This window comes from Cetorhinus maximus, chromosome 31 (assembly GCF_964194155.1).
Source record: "Cetorhinus maximus chromosome 31, sCetMax3.hap1.1, whole genome shotgun sequence".
Classification (NCBI taxonomy): domain Eukaryota; kingdom Metazoa; phylum Chordata; class Chondrichthyes; order Lamniformes; family Cetorhinidae; genus Cetorhinus; species Cetorhinus maximus.
In genome coordinates this window covers 10,658,106-10,672,181 of record NC_135909.1, presented here as the reverse complement: position 1 = coordinate 10,672,181, position 14,076 = coordinate 10,658,106, and the positions used below count along the sequence as shown (strand labels likewise).

General features: G+C 42.9%; 3 non-coding genes across 3 annotated transcripts; all 3 read left to right on the top strand.

The window, feature by feature from the left end:
- trnan-guu (transfer RNA asparagine (anticodon GUU)) lies at positions 1-82 on the top strand. The gene has a single exon. It is a non-coding gene; the product is annotated as a tRNA-Asn (tRNA).
- Positions 83-4,524: 4,442 nt separating this feature from the next.
- trnar-ucu (transfer RNA arginine (anticodon UCU)) lies at positions 4,525-4,615 on the top strand. Its single transcript is given in 2 exon segments — positions 4,525-4,561; positions 4,580-4,615. It is a non-coding gene; the product is annotated as a tRNA-Arg (tRNA).
- Positions 4,616-13,986: 9,371 nt separating this feature from the next.
- Positions 13,987-14,076, top strand: trnar-ucg (transfer RNA arginine (anticodon UCG)). Its single transcript is given in 2 exon segments — positions 13,987-14,023; positions 14,041-14,076. It is a non-coding gene; the product is annotated as a tRNA-Arg (tRNA).

Genomic DNA, 14,076 nt, shown 5'->3' with positions numbered 1-14,076 from the left:
GACGAGGTGGCCGAGAAGTTAAGGTGATGGGCTGTTAATCCATTGTGCTTTGCACACGTGGGTTCGAATCCCACCTTTGTCGTCAGTTTATTAACTGGTTCTTCGTGAACGCGGTGCTTTTTTCAGAAGGCATGTCTGAAATCACTGATGTAATCTTTCCGAGGCCAGGTTTACAGAGGAGGTGGCGTCGGGATAATGTCGCTAATCACTCCATGATTATCTGAATTTATGGCTGCTCATCCACTGTGCTTCCCACGCGTGAGTTTAAATCTTGTTTCTTTATGGGACGGCGTTATGCAGAAAGGAAATCTGAAATTACCATTGTTGTATCAGACCCAAGTTATGACGTTTCCTGTAATACCGTGAATATCAATGTTTCAGGGTCGATCTGATTGAAACTATTACGATGATTAAATAACATTCTAGCTTCGTTTTTTAGTCTAGCGGGCAGTGTGCAAACTATTTAGCTTGTTCTGGGGTGTTGCCAAGAAGCATTGGGAATCGAAATTCCTGCTACAATCTCTCACCCTGCCGTGAGAAAAAGTCGGTCTCTTTCAACTGTGGGTGTTTATCTCTCAATGCCTGTGACATTTCTTCAAATAACAATCTACTTCAGCCTCTCCTTGGAGTGAAATGTCTTCTGTCGTCTTTCCTTTGCTGTGAATTATTATTCAGTCAGTTGTTCTCTTGCTTTTCACAATCAGCAGGTTGTGAGTTCAAAACTCACTCCAGAATCCTGAGCACAAATTCAGGCTGACGCACTAGTGCAGTAATCAGTGAATGCTTCACTGTTAGTCGTGCCAGCTTTTAGATGATATGGTAAATTGAGGTGCCCTCTGCCTTCTCAGGTACAGTATACCAAGCACCATTTCGGAGAGAGGCGGGGGAGTTATTCCGTCGTGTCGGAGCCCACATTCATCCCTCAATTAAAATCACTTTATAACAGATTATATTTTCTTTATCACATCGCTGCTCCTGGAAGAATTTTTTTTAACAAATTGTTCAAAAACATGGTGATTGAAATCCTGTGAGGAAAAAATCAAATTAATGTTGAAAACTCTGCTGAGTGAGCTTCATTGGACAGCAGAGAAATCAGGTGAGGAATTCGAGTAAATCGACACCAGAGGAAAAGTCAACGTCAAAACTGGATCAACTCTTGCGAAGATCAATGAGTAAAAGCTGAGATCTCCGCGCATCATCCGTTCATTGACCAGAGACACTCATAGAGTGTTTTGTACAATGTGTCTCGAATGCAAACCTGAAGGAATGAAACCTTCCCAGTTCATGGTGATATTGGGGATGGAATTCCATTTTTTAAATAAGTGATTAAGAATGAACAATCATATCTGTCAAAACAATAATTATCTGTGTCTTTGACGTGATGTTGTTTCCACTATGCTGATAATCTTGTCCTTCTCATGGTCCATGTCTCAGGGTGGACGCTGCTGTCCAAATAAGCATGGGAATTACTGCAGGGTGTCCTGTAAATCGGATATGCTGAAGGTAATATGTATAAACTTCACTATATCGGGTACAAATAAGATATTTGTTTTCTTTTTTGTTACTCAGATAATCATAGAGTGATAGAGAGCAAGGGAAGGCCCTTCGGACCATGGCCTGAAATTGGCTGAGAGAAAGGGGAAATCCTCGGCTGGTGTATTTTTGCAGCACTTCTGCTGCGTTCGTGTGTGAAATAAAACGATTTGAGAGATTGGTTACAGATTGAAGTGTTCACCGGAAGCAAGAAACTGATGTAAATTTACTATGAAGCAAATTCAGAGGTGATTTTGTGTCGCAGACAAATTTTTTTTTGTGTTAATGCCAATTTAAATCAACTGAATACGGTTTCAATCCATCGATCGCTGGGTTAGGAGGCCAGCACGCTTCTGCAACGCGTCTCCTCCAAAGCAACATTTTTCTTCCGTCTATTACTGTTGTTTGGTAGCCAAACACCTATTCCCTTCCTCATTACTTTTGGGAAGTTCACCCAAGCTCCGCAAATCCACTTCCGCTACCACGAATGTATTAGACAGAGAAAGACACACAGTAAAGTAGTAAGAGACTTTCAGGAGAAACACAATGGCTGACAGGAAAAGGTGCCGAGCAAACTAGAAAGATATTACGATGGAGAAACTGATCATTTACGAGAAGGTATTTCCTGCTGCATAAAGATAGGACCTGTTTTAAATGTAATTCCTATTGTGTAACTGTGCTCCCTGCTGTAAAACTGTTCCCAGCGGCTTCAGTAAGCAAAAAAAAAAATCTATCATGCCAAGTCAGGAATTGTTTGGAACGGAGCAGTGTGAAACATTTCCTCACCATTTATTTTTTATCTAATCATTGGTTTTCAAACATTCCATCAATGGGAAAAATATTGCTTAATGTGTATAAGAAATGAATACCTGGGCTGATATTAAATACATCGGCTAATCTTAAATGTCTGTACTAAATCTCCCCTTAACATTCACTCTGATAAGAGCATCTCCAGTTTGTATTTTTCAGTCCATCCACATACGGAATCCCTCACCACTGATCCCATTCCAGAAAAGTTCCACTGCACGCTCTCCAAGGACTTGGTGTTCTTCCTAAAGGTTTTCCCAAGCCCTCACCAAGATCTTATATTCCACATTACAACATGCTGCCCCTCCAATTCTTTGAATCCTATCTATCCATCTTATTTTTTAAACATAGCTAATGATTCCTTATGGATGAAGACAGGCTTCCTTCAACATTAATCTCCTTAAAGATTTGGAAAAAATGACCTTCCAATCTCCAATGAATAAATTCTAATGAAATTCTCCAGTCAGCCCATGAACAGCCCGCCCCCTTCATTCCACTTATTGTTACTTTTATTTTCCCTGATCCCACTTCTTCAGCACAAATGCTTCGCTCCTCTCCTTTAAACCCTCTTCAATAAGGGGGCACAAATCCTCCATCTGCAATTTTCAAATTACTTCTTTAACATATAACTCGTGTTAAAGAAGAGATACGAGAAGGTCTGGCTGTGCTAAATGTTGATAGGTCAGTGGGACCAGATGGAATGCATCGGAATATGCTGAAAGCTGTAATAGTGGAAACTGTGGAGGTATTGGACTGAATCTTCTAAATTTTATTTATTTTTTTTACAGTTCCAAACCACTTTCTTACTCTAGGATGCAGAAATGAATAAAAGTGAATCAGTGTTGAACAGATTCTGAAATCCCACATCTCCATTTTATTTTAAATGGAGCAACTTGTCCTCAGTGTAAGTGTGTTGCTCTAAGAATGAGATCACCACGTCCTGGGAATATAGCAGCAATCCCGCCAAGGTCTGATCTGCAAACTTGAAACTCAGTGAAAGGTTGTCACCCTCCTCTCCGAATCTGATCGCCATCTCAAGCCCAATATTCAGCTTGGGTGGGCAAACAAAACAACCTGCTTCCCCTCGTCCTCCAACGCAAACTGAACTCCAGAGGTGAGGTGAGAGTGACTGCCCTTGACATCAAGGCAGCATTTGACTGTGTGGTATTATGTATCCCCAGCAAAACTGGAGACAATGGGAATCGGAGTCGGGGGATGGGGAGCTCTCTGCTGGTTGGAGTCATACCCAGCACAAAGAAAGATGATTGTGGTTGCGGAGATCAAACATCCCAGTTCCAGGACATCACTGCGGCAGTTCCTTAGTGTCGTGTCCGAGGCCCAACCATCTTCAGCTGCTTCACCATCGACCTTCCTTCCAGCAGAATTGGGAATGTTCGCTGATGATTGCTCAATGTTCAGCACCATTTTCAACACCTCCGATTCTGAATCAGCCCATGTCCAAATCATCACCCACCCTCTGTCCAGAAGACTCGGGACTGGAAAAAACTCTAAGAAATCTCCTCTCAAATTCCTCGTCTCCAAGGTAAATATCCCCTACCGCTACAATGTATCGAAGTAATTTAAGTTCCTCGCCGCCAAATATTCTCGTGAAACTTTATTGCATCCTCTCCACTGCCTTCACATCTTTCCTAAAGTGTGATGCCCGGAACTGTGCGCAATACTCCAGCTGTGGCCGAAATACTGTCTTTTCCAAGTTCAAAACAACCGCTTTGCTCTTGTATACTATGCTCCCATTCATAAAGCCGAGGATATTGTATGTTTCTTGAACTATTCTTTCAACCTGCACTGCCTCCATCAATGATTTATGCAGATGTACATCATTTCCCGCTGTTCCAGCACCGTCTTTGGAATTGCAAACTTTATTTTCTCTTTTCTCCCCGTGTTCTTCCGACCAAAATGAATCGCTTCACCCTTCTCTGCAAAAAAAATCAGCCGCCCTATTTTCCAACCTGAATATGTCCTTTTGAAGGAAATTGCTCTTTCACTCGAATTTCTATCGGTCTCTTCACAACCACAGGACGTCCAAAACACTTCACAGGCAATGAGTGCTCTTGAAATGTCGTCATTGTTCAAATGGAGGAAATTGTTGACCGTTTGAACGTTTTGTTCTTCAATGTCAGAAATTCCCTTATGTGGAATAGGAAATGAGCTCTATATGTGCTGTGCTCTGTGGCGCAACGGATAGCGTGTTGGACTTCTAGCTGCTGTTGTATAAGAGATTCAAAGGTTGTGGGTTCGAGTCCCACCAGAGTCGACTTTTAGATAAAAACAAATCAGCAACTGGTTCATCGGAGAAGGGAAACTGCCGTCACCAACCCCTGTCTGTACAGGTGAATCCAGTCACACCCCACTTTCCAATCTGAACCACTTAACAGGAGAAAACTCGCCACCGAATAGTGAAACAGTTGGCAAAAGGAGTAGAGCCGCTTCGCCGATACAAGGATACAGAATTGGGAAACAGAGGTTGGTGGTAAATGGATGTTTTTCGGCCTGGCGGAAGGGTTGCGACCTTTGCTGTTCCTGATCAATATCAATGACCGAGGACTTTGTGCCCAGGACAAAATTTCAACGTTTTCGGAGGATGCAAAGCTTGGAAGCATTGCTGAGAGCGTGGAGGATAGTGTCGAACTTCAAATGGACTTGGACCTGTTGGTGGAAATGGGGAGACAGGTGGCAGATGAAGTTCAATGGAGAGAGGTTTGGTAGGAAGAACTTGGAAAGACAATATAAAATGAAGGGTATAACTCTAAGGGAGGGGGAGAAGCAGTGGGACTTGGGTGTTTATGTACGTAAATCATTAAAGGTGGTAGGACATCTAAACGCAGCGGCAGAGTCATGGAACGAAAGTACATGGCCCCTTTTTACAACATTAACTGCCATATTCTGGTAGTTTAAATATCGAGTCATTGACTGTGCGGGAGCGCATATATGACTGACTGGATGAGCTAGTGACTGACTGAATGGTTAGGTGAGTGACGTGTGTAGGTAGATAGCTGGCTGAGTGAATGAGTTTGAGGGTGAGTGCGTTGGTGGGTCAGATGGTTTAAGTGCGTGACCGCGTCAACATACAGGTTGGGAGCAAGTCAAGAGATCCGCGGAGAGGTCAGCTGGTCGGATCGCGGCGACTGAGTATTCGGTTGCGCAGTAACCCAGGTGATAGACCAGAATTTAAACTGTTTAACCTTTCCTGGGCATCTAGTAAGCTAATTGTTTGGGATTTGTCCCAAGTTTCTGACTCTAGTTCAGAGTCGGAGGCATTCGAGGAGGGTCCACGGCAGGAGGGGTAAATGTAAACTTCCCGGGAAGTTCTCACGTTGGTCCACATGGGAAAGACCTTTTGGCTGAGTTTGTTGACACCGGAACAGCAAAGAGCACGCGCTCCACACGTGGAGTTTCAGTGTCTGTGACGTCAAAGCCAGTGACGCTCCAGGTCACTTTCAGCAGCGGAGATGGTGCAGATCAAACTCAGCCCGACATGAACACTGTTTTTGCTGTGTTCCGCTCGCTGGCCCACTCCCGAGCCGGAATTCACTCTATAAATGTTTATAAATATTTATTTAAGTGCGTGTTGGTCCCGCAGATGGTGAGACTGCAGAATTAATAATGGAAAACAAGGAACTGGCTGAACTGTTGAACGGGTATTTTGTTTCTGCCTTCACTGTAGAAGAAGGGCATATAGAGTGTACAGAGCGATTTAGATTGGTTGGTGAGTAGACAATAATTGGCAGATGCAGAAAAACTTGGGAAAATGTGAACTTGTCCACTTTGGCAGGAAGAATTTAAAAGCAGTACATCATGTGAATGGAGAAATGCTGCAGAACTCTACAGTGCAGAGGGTTCTGGGGGTCCTGGTTCATGAGCCTCAAAAAGTTGGTATAGAGATGCAGCAAGTGATTAAGAAGGCGAATGGAACGTTGGCTTTTATTACAGAAGGAATCGAATATAAAATTATGGAAGTTTCCCCACAGTCATACAGGGCGTTGGTGAGGCAGCATCTGGTGGACTGTGGACAGTCTTAGTCTCCTTAGTTAAGAAAGGATATAATTGCATCACAGCAGGTCAGAGAAGATTCAGTCGACTGGTTCCTGGAATGGAAGGGTTTTCTTTTGAGGAAAGGTTGATGAGGTTGGGCCTATACCCATTGGAGTTTTGAAGAATGGGAGGTGATCTTATTGAAAGATATAAAATCCTGAGGGGACTTGACAGGGTGGCTGCTGAGACTATGTTTCCTTTTGTGGGGGACTCTACAATCAGGTGACTCAGTTTAAAAATATCGGCCTCTCCCATTTCAGACTGACAGAAGGTAATTTGTTTTCTCTCTCTCTCAGTGGGACATTAATCTGTGCATTTCTCTTCCCCAGAGAGCAGTGGAGGCTGTGTCATTGAAAATGTTCACGGCTGAGTTGGAGAGATTTTTGACAAAGGAATGAGTAAAGAATTATGGGAGGCAGACAGGAAAGTGGAGTTGCGGCCACATTCAGATCAGCCATGCTGGAGCAGCTTCAAGGGGCTGAATGGCCTGTTACTGCTCCTGATTTTCGTGTTCTTCTTCTTGTGTGCCTCTCTCGGCACTGCTGTCCCTGTCCTGCTCACCCTCTCGCTTGCCGGACTGCTCGGCGCCTCAGTAACCTCCCGCTCTCCGACCTGCTCCCTACCCCTCACCGCCTCACTTGCTGTTCTGCTTGTCACCATCTCCTCAGTTCTTGTGGTGAGATGGGCGGCGACAGGGGTCAGGAGGGAGGTGCCGAGTGGGAGGTGAGCGGCTTGGTAGTCGGTAGCGAGCGGTGCGGCATAAGTGTTGTTCGTGTAACGCAGCGAGCGAGGCGGCGAGGGCCTGGGGTCAGGGCACCTGGCATTCGGGAGCAGGGGAGTGAGTGGGAGGCAGCAAGTGGGCGACCGTTAACGGCTGAACAACGAGGACGTCAGCGGTGGGAGGAACGGCGCACGCACCGGCAGACTGAGTGGGTGCCGAGTTCCTGTTCCAGCTCGGTGTAAGGAGTTACAGTGTAAAACTGATCACAATTCTAGCATTGCTGAGTTCTGATGAAATGTCATCGACCTGAAACGTGAACACTCTTTCACTGTCCACGCTGCTGCCTGCCATGAGGTGTAATTCTTAATTGTTTTCTGGTGTTACGACAGAAATCCGAAAGGAGTGTTGACGCACTCTGGAGGACAATGAATGTACATAGCGGTTATCTCGCTCAACTGTGAAAGGCTCGTTGGTGTAGAGGTAAGATTCGCGCTTCAGGATGTTTGTTGTGCGAGAGATCTCGGTTTCATAATCCCGGACGATCCCTCGTGTGTCGCCACTTGAAATCCAAATTTCTTTGCGATCCAAAGGGCGGATTTTACTTAAACCGGGGCGAGGCTTCAGAACCTGAGAAATCATTACAGCGAAATTATCACTTCAAAACACGTGGAGTAAATGGAGGAACTGTTGCTCATGTAATTGGACGGTCAATTTATCCCAATAAGAGAAGTTTAAGAGTTAATTTATCCCAAGAAGAGAATGAGTGTAACTGAAGCTTGAGTTTTCTTCCCACCTCTATGGATACTGCCTCGCCTATAGTGTTTTTCTTTAATGGTCTCTTTTACCTATAGCGCTCTGAACGAATGGCTGATCTGTTTTGGGAGCCAATGAAAGTCTATATTGGCTGAGTTATATACATGCAGTTACATTATTGGTCTCGCGGTGTGGTTCTCGCTATTTGACGTTTCATAAGTGAGAATGTGAGCGGTCACTGTTTCAAATATCAAGCGAGATCTCACGTGTTGTTATTTGTCGTGTAAGCCGCTCAGTGCATTGTCGAAAACTCTTGCAGTCTAGGTGGAGCGGTTTGCTTATACTAGCGAAATGAGCCCACCATTGCAGAGAATTCATCAACGAAACACACATGAAGGAAATGAAGACAATTTGAAAAAAAAACAATCGCACTGTGGTGTTACCCGAACACACCAATGACACAAACCCATTTTCTGGATGAATGCATTGGACTGTCGTATTCTTAGGGAGAATTGTAGTCTTCACTAAGAGAATTGTAACCTTCTCTGAGAGAACTGTAATCGTCTCTGAGAGAAGTGTAACCTTCTCTGACAGAATTGTAAACTTCACTGATAGAATTGTAGCCTTCACTGAGAGAATTGTAGTCTCTGAGAGAATTATAATTTTCACTGAGAGAATTGGAATCTTCACTGAAAGAATTATAATCTTCACTGAGAGAATTGTAATCTCCTCGGAGAGAATTATAATCTTCACTGAGAGAATTCTAATCTTCACTGAAAGAATTATAATCTTCTCTGGGAGAACTGTAATCGTCTCTGAGAGAATTGTAACCTTCTCTGAGAGAATTGTTACCTTCACTGAGAGAATTGTAATCTTCTTTGAGAGAATTGTAATCTTCTCTGAGAGAATTGTAATATTCTCTGATGGAACTGTAACTTCTCTGAGACTGCCAAATCTGGTAGCCCCATGGTTTGATTTTGATGTGATCATATTTTGTTTGTATCCTAGGAGTTGCACTGAGCAGAAAGTGAACCGTTTCACCTCGACCGATATTTTAGTGTAATGGTAATAAACGATTTCAGGAAAAGGTATTTGATAGGCTGAGTGTGCTTAAAGTTGATTAGGACCAGACACAGACGAGGTGCATCCAGAATACTGAGGAAGGAGAGCAGGAATTGCAGGGATGCTGGCCACAATTTTCCAATATTCCTTAGACTCGGGGTGACAGCGGAGTGGAGAATTGCTATTGTTGCATCTATGTTCAAACAAATGTGTAAGGATAAGCCCAGAAACTACAGGGCAGTCAGTTTAACCTGGGTGGTGAGCTACCTTTCAGAAAGGAAAATTCCTAACAACATGAAAAGTACCTGGGAAAATGCACATTAATAAGTAAAAGCAGCATGGATTATGTTATGGTCCGAGCTGAGATTACCCCTGGATAATCCTAAACCCAGAGTGGAACCCAGCTTGATAGATTCTAACTTTTATTTGTTTGTTTAAATAAGTGGAAAGTAGCTACTGAACAGAGTCACAGGAGTCAGCTGATCATCTTTTAACAAAAAATAAATAAAACATTTATTCAAAGAGAAAAAATGATCTATGTTCCAAAACTCTTTCACCCACAACTATACCTTTACAGGTGTATACAAATTTGTATGGATAACGTAAGTTACAAAAGCTATCTTATACTTTAATTTCCACACTAATTACACAATCCATGTATCAATAGGCACCCTGTGGTCAGGCATGCCAGACTATGAAACCAAGTGACAGATACCAATTTAACCAGATGCTATGGATCTCTCCTCAACTCCCTCCAGATGCTTGTCAAACCGTGAGTCAACCAGCTTCACTGCACTCCGTCCTTCACATGAGGATTTCCAATCTCTGCTTTCCACACTTCGCCTTGGAATCTTTTCCCAAACCAATGCTTTCACTCTGACGCCTTCTGCAACAGTTCAGCTCCAGGGTTTCGAACTGTCCTTGCAATGTTCCTCTCCCATGGGTTACCACATGCATACAAGCTATCTTCCCCACTCTTTCTCTCTCATCGACTCAGCTGTGAACAGTACACTGCTGCTTCACCTGCCCATGGCAAAGATTTAAAGACCTTCAGTAGTCTCTTTGGGCCTTCTTTCCCCTTGCCAGTTGTTCTCGCTTTAAATCTGTTTCCTGCAGCTTTTGTCTCTTTAACTCTGAAACTTAGAGCCTTTTGCTCTGCCCCTCACTCTTAAATTCATTAACAGGACATTATACAGGTTCCCATCCTTCCTTGGACCAGAAGGTCTGCTTTGGACTTTCCCATCTCCCACTCCTGGATTTTGGGATTTTTCTTTAGCTTGGGACTAACTATCTGCCCCCGTTTCCAGTCTCTCTTGGCAGCAACTTTCAAAAGCCAACTGAGGTCTGCAACTTCCAAATCAAAACTGCTATTTCTCTTCTTCTGCGTGTGTGTCTGTGGGAGGGACCTGCCTCTCAGCCTCCCTGTTGCTAGGCAACAGCCCGAATTGATGTGTTTGCTTCACTTCTTAAATCGTAAACCTCATTAGAAATGCAAACACATTTTAAAAACGAAACTAAAACTCCTTTTGACCTTTCTTAACACACGTACAGAAAAACAAATCAAACCTAAACTTTAAAGCTAAAACTCATTCCTAACAACTACAAATACCAATATAATTTACTTAAACCACTCTATTTCCTAACAATTTGATAAGAACAAATCGTGTTATTTAACTTTGGTTAGCTTTTTTTTGATGCAACAACAACGAGTTTTGATGAGGGTGAAGACGTTGATGTAATTTACATGGACTTGCAAACGGCATTTGATAAAGTGCCGGACAAAAGACTTCTGAGGTAAGATAGAACTCAACAGGACAGGTTGAGAGAATAGCCAGTAAAGCGTAGAACGTCACTGGCTTCATCAATATGGCATAGAGTAAAAAAACAATAAAGTTATATGAAGCCTGTAGAAAACACTGCTTCGACCTCACCTGGAGTATTGTATCTAATTCAATTGAAGGGATAGTAGCAACACAGATACAAAACGAGCTGAGTGACGGTAACCAAATATTTTTGGTGAACTGTTGCATTTTGGGCTGGAGAAAGTTATCTTGTGGAGCTCCCCAGGTCTCTCGGGGCCTTGCGGGATATCGGGATCTTGCGGAAAAATAGAGTTGAGGCCCAAGGTCAACCATGATAGCGTTGAATGGCAGAGTAAGCACGATGGGCCGTGTGGTCTACACCTGCTCCTATGTCTTGTGTTGCTATGTCCAGTCTTAGGGCCCCTGATTTTCCTGTTACTTATTAATGACCCAGACCTTGTTGCAAGCTCACAATTCCAAAATTTGCCGATGATACAAAAGTTAGAAGCATTGCCAACTGTGAGGAGGACAGAGTAGAACTCCAAAAGTATCTAGATATGTTGATGGAATGGGCGGACAATTACCAGATGAAATTCATTGCAGAGTAACCTGGTGTCCTTCGTTTTGGGAGGAAGAACAGAGAGAGACAACATGAAATAAAAGTTAAAGTTCTAAAGGGATTGTGGGAACAGAGGGATGTGGGCGTATATGTTCATAAATCATTTATCGTTACAGGACAGGTTGAGAGAATAGCCAGTAAAGCGTAGAACGTCACTGGCTTCATCAATATGGCATAGAGTAAAAAAAAATAAAGTTATATGAAGCCTGTAGAAAACACTGCTTCGACCTCACCTGGAGTATTGTATCTAATTCTGTAACCCAATTTAGTAAGGTTGTGAAGGCATTAGTGAGATTGCAGAAAAGATTCACAAGACAGATTCCAGGCATGAGGAACTTCATTCACATTGAATGATCGTAAATTTTGGAAATGTGTTTCATGAAGTGAGGAAGTTAGAGAGGAGATTTGATAGAGGTATTCAAAATCACGAGTGGTCTGGACAGAGTAAATATGGGTTAATTGATCCATTGATGGAATGATCCAGAACAAGAGGGCACAGATTTAAGTTAATTTACAAAATAAGCAATTATAACATAAGGATTTTCTTTTTCATGCAGCATGTGTTTAGGATGCGGAATGTACTGCCGGAGAGTGTGGGAGAGGCAGGGACAATTGAAGTTTTCAAAAGGGAATTGGATCTTGATCTGAAATGTAGAATGTGCAGTTTTAGAGGGAAAAGGCTGTGGAGTTCAGTAGGTGAGATGCTCGTTCAGAGGGACAGCAGAGTCCAGACGGGCCGAGTGTTCTCATTATGTGCAGTATCATGATTTCAGCATGATTGGTGAGTCAGGAGTAGAATTCTTATTTATCATCACAGAAAAAGGGTTCGATTACAGTGAATGCATAACTCAATGTCTTCAATAGTATTTCAAGGAGTAAATTTCCGATACAGATAAATACCCATTTTCTCACTGATCCATAATATATTTGATGAATACAAATCTATCAAACTGAGATTTAAAATTAAAGTGTTGTTTCCCGATGGGATCTCCGAAATTCTAGTATCCTTTTTTGAGAGTTGTTTCCTAATTTCACTCCGGAAATGTCATGTTTTTTGACGGCGCCCCAAGGCCCCCACACCCCTCCCCCTCCCCCAATTCCAAAATTCGCAGAAGATTCTCTCTCTGACAATATTGTCTTAACATGTCATCATTCTCCTGCAGTGTTTTGAAGCTCTCTCACCCTCTGCCTCGTGGCCTCCCCTCTACCGCTGCTAAATTCCAGAAAATAAACCACAGAACAGCCCCATCATATAAACCATTAGCAAAGGAATAAAAACAAAAAAACTACTGCGGATGCTGGAAATCCAAAACAAAAACAGAACTACCTGGAAAAACTCAGCAGGTCTGGCAGCATCGGCGGAGAGGAAAAGAGGTGACATTTCGAGTCCTCATGACCCTTCAATTTGTTTTTATCTCTATGTTTATTTGACTGCCACACCCCTTCAAGAAATGCCTACCTTGAAGAAGTACTGCTCTGCTCTCCGACAGGATTTTCGTATCTCTCTTCTGCCTTGTTCACCTTCATTGCTTACCAAAGGAAGCCGTTCTTCTCGAATTAATGCCCATCTAGACGGTGACAGTCGAGGGTTTCCCTGCCGATTAGGCAGTCTACCCAAATACTAACAATTTACTACGAGAAAATATTTTCCACACGTTGTCTTTGGATCCTTTTTGAATGAAATAAAGTCTGCCCTATTTGATTACTGACCCTGGTGCCAGTGGGAACAGTTCATCTTTATTTACTTTCTCTAAACCCTCTTGACAGTTCTGTCTGTGGAGTGATTAAAAATACCGAAAGCCAGACGTGGGATTTGAACAATGAGGGACTGTAGATCAATGATAAGGGAAGTGATACTTTGGTAATCAGATTAGGAAATAGTTTGAAAGTTAAGAAATCCGTCCAAACCTGTGCATTGCGGGTTCAGGAGCACAATGCGTCACTAGGGCGTGGGAAACTCGGATTAGATTCTCGACGCCTACATACAAGTTGCCTATTTTGTTACAGCATCACAGTCCCTAAATTATTTTATTTTCTTCGAGGTCAGGTTACTTTCAGTTTGCTTTCTGTTTTAGGGCAGTGATCTTGCAGTTAGGGAAATAAATTGATTTCAGCATGATTGGCGATTCTGGCGTAGAATTCTTATTTATCATCATAGAAACCTGGGTTCGATTGCAGTAAATGCGTAACTCAATGTCCTCAATAATATTTCAAAGAACAAATTTCCAATACAGATAAATACCCATTTTCTCACTGATCCATCATATATTTGATGAATACAAATCTATCAAACTGAGATTTAAAATTAAAGTGCTGTTTCCCGATGGGATCTCTGAAATTCCAATCCCCTTTGCTGAGAGAGAAGTTTCCTAATTTCACCCCGGAAACGTCATGTTTTTTTGACTGCGCCCCAACGCCCCCACACCCCTACCCCTCCCCCAATTCCAAAATTCGCAGAAGTTTTTCTCTCTCTGACACTATCGTCTTAACACGTCGGAAACATAGATAAAATTGCTCATTAATTCGGGAAGAACGGCTTCCTTTGGTAATGGTTGATATGAAGGGGCTGTTCTGTGGTTTATTTTCTGGAATTTAGCAACGGTAGAGGGGAGGCCACGACACGGAATGGGCGAGCTGGCCGCGTGGCCTAATGGATAAGGCGTCTAACTTCGGTGGTATTGGCTGAGGTTATCAGAAGATTGTAGGTTCGAGTCCTGCCGTGGTCA